At 40.9% G+C, this 2,793-nt stretch overlaps 1 pseudogene; it reads left to right on the forward strand.

The window, feature by feature from the left end:
• Positions 1-2,793, forward strand: part of LOC107680905 (protein NipSnap homolog 3B-like) — a 7,886-nt pseudogene that overhangs the window by 4,308 nt on the left and 785 nt on the right.

A 2,793-nucleotide genomic window follows, 5' to 3' on the forward strand; every position in this document is an offset into this window, starting at 1 on the left:
AGACCAGGGACGCGTTGGCCCACGATTGGCCCAACCTCCTTCTCTATGCTTTCCCCCCGATCGCTCTGATCCCGACAGGTAATCAGGCGAGTGAGGGAACAAGAACACAGGGTTCTCCTGGTGGCCCCCCTTTGGATGAACCAGCTGTGGCTATCGGAGCTAACTCAGCTACTGATAGCGGCCCCTTGGCCTGTTCCACTGAGACAGGATCTCCTCTCTTAAGCGAACGGGACATTATGGCATCATCGGCCCGGCCTATGGGCCCTGCACCTCTGGCCGCTCGACGAGAGCCGTCGTGCCTCCCAGAGCGAGTCTTAAACACAATTTCGGAGCCTAGAGCTCCGTCTACGAGACGCCTCTATGCCTTAAAGTGATATTTTTTTGTCCGCCTGGTGTCTAAACCGCGGCAAAGACCCCCTCACTTCCGAATTGGCAGAGGTATTGTCATTTGTACAAGAGCTGCTGGATAAGGGTCGTTCCCCATCCACGCTCAAAGTCTATGTGGCGGCTATAGCGGCCTCTCATGCCCCTATTGACGGTCAATCAGTGGCCAGAAATAGCACAATCATCCGCTTCCTGAGAGGTGCTAGGAGGCTGAATCCGCCTCGTCCCCCTACCGTCCCTTCATGCTCGCCGTCCACATTCGCAAGGTTTTATAACCTGGAAGTCCCGGCCTTGCAGGCCAGGGTCCTTTCTGCTTGAAGTGGCAAGTATCACGCCCAAGTTCTCTGGCATTGTGTCACCTGTTAGCTCTCGACCCCTGGGTGTCGAAGTTACGTGAATACTCTGGAACGATTAACCAGGCCGGGTGTGACCTAGAAAGCTCAGCCCGTATTAGCCTTGGAGAAAAAAGGCTTTTTTTCCCATATGCGTCTTAAGCAAGATGCAGTACTCGTTCCCGTATCTCAGGGAACCGAGGTTACGTTAGTAACCGAGTACGTTTTCCACATCTGGAAGTGTGGTGAGAATGACTACTGAATTCTTAAACGTCTAATCTATGCTTTTATAACTTTATAGGATTCATCAATAAGTAAAATGCAACAAAACATTGACATTTCTGACCTAAGAAACCTGACTCTTTACTTCTAGGGGTTGGCAGATGTCCCATATTAGCCAAGGCATCCTGCCTCATTAGCACTTATTTAAAACCCTTGTGCTGTGCTTAAAATTCTTTACCTGGTCAAAATGACCAGCATTTTAAAATTTGCTTGTAAAGCTCTCATTATGCTATATTATCACCAAATTTTGGATTACATTTTTTGTCAACTTGTTTTCTCATAGGCCTCATTGATCTGAGCTTATGCACCTCAGTTTTAAGCGGAAAAAGGCATTGTGGTTAATTTTAATAATATAATAATTAAACTGAGTTGCATAAGCTCATATCAATGAGGCCTATGACTAATCAGTTCCAGAAAGAAAAACAAAATCTATGCTAATTGAAAGGAAACAAGTTGATAAAAAAGACTGAATCTAGTGTTTGGTAATAATAGTAATAGCAATTTTCTGTAGGCCGGTCATTTTTTACTGGTAATACCACAAGTCTTCAAGATGAATAAATAAATAAATAAATACATACATATAAATAAATAAATAAACAAAAAAAAAAATTATATTTTGGGGGGGGGGGGTTGTTATTCCCTGTGTGAGCAGCCAGTAAGTTTTGTGATAACATTAACTAGCATTTTCAGTAAAAATAAAATCCTCTCTTGTTTATACAGTAAACAAGTAATCTTACTAAGATAATATGTATTTATTTTATTTAAAATGTCTAAAAACACAATGCAGCTCACATACTACTCCATAAGAAACATTCCTTTCTGTCTTTGCTGCAATAGACAGCTATGCCCAGCGGGCATCTGTGCGGGCAGCTCTGGCTCAAAACCCCAAATGGATCTAGCAGTACATCTCTAAAGCGATGCACATGCTGAGCTCTCAGGATAATGAGGTGACGTACCTTGTACCCTGGAGCAAAATTCAGAAGCCACCCAAAGATGGAGGTGAGAATGTATGCTATACCAATGCATGCTCACATGGTGCTGTAAGCGATATAAGACATAATTTTTTAACAACTTATTGTTTGACCCTAAGGACTGTTTTCAGAGGTTTTCCCCCTTCTGCCAGGACCAGACATGCATAAACATTCATAAATTGTTCACAAAACAAAGACACACATATTTCAAATGCTTTAGGTGAATTTATTTTTTTTTCTGTAGGAGTTTTGGAGCTGGCAACCTTCCAGATGAAGCCTGGCGGTCCGGTGGTGTGGGGCAGGGCGTTTCAGGCAGCAGTGGGCACCCACACAGGATCAGGATACGCCCACGCAGTTGGGGTTTTTCACTCTGAATTCGGACAGCTTAATCAAGGTGAGTGTAGACAAGAAAGCAGATATGTTTTAAAACAATAGTTACATCCTGTAATTTAAATATACAGTAGTGTTCAAAAGTTTGTGGTCAGTATTTTTTTTGAAAAGTATTAATATTTTTATTCAGCAAGGACTCATGAAGACGATGACAGTACAGACATTGTTAATGTTAAAAAAATTATATTTCAAATAAATGCTGCTCTTTTTAACTTTCTAGTCATCAAAGAATCCTGAAATAAATGCTGTATCGTAGTTCATAGTGAATCATAATTCAACTTTAACATCACAGGAATAAATTACATTTTAAAATATAAAACATTTTAATAGTAGTGATGTTTCACAATATTACTGTATTTTTTATCAAGCAAATACAGCCTTGGTGAGTTTTATATATATATATATATATATATATATATATATATACATACACA

Source organism: Sinocyclocheilus anshuiensis, unplaced genomic scaffold, assembly GCF_001515605.1.
Source record: "Sinocyclocheilus anshuiensis isolate Anshui unplaced genomic scaffold, SAMN03320099.WGS_v1.1 scaffold1462, whole genome shotgun sequence".
Classification (NCBI taxonomy): domain Eukaryota; kingdom Metazoa; phylum Chordata; class Actinopteri; order Cypriniformes; family Cyprinidae; genus Sinocyclocheilus; species Sinocyclocheilus anshuiensis.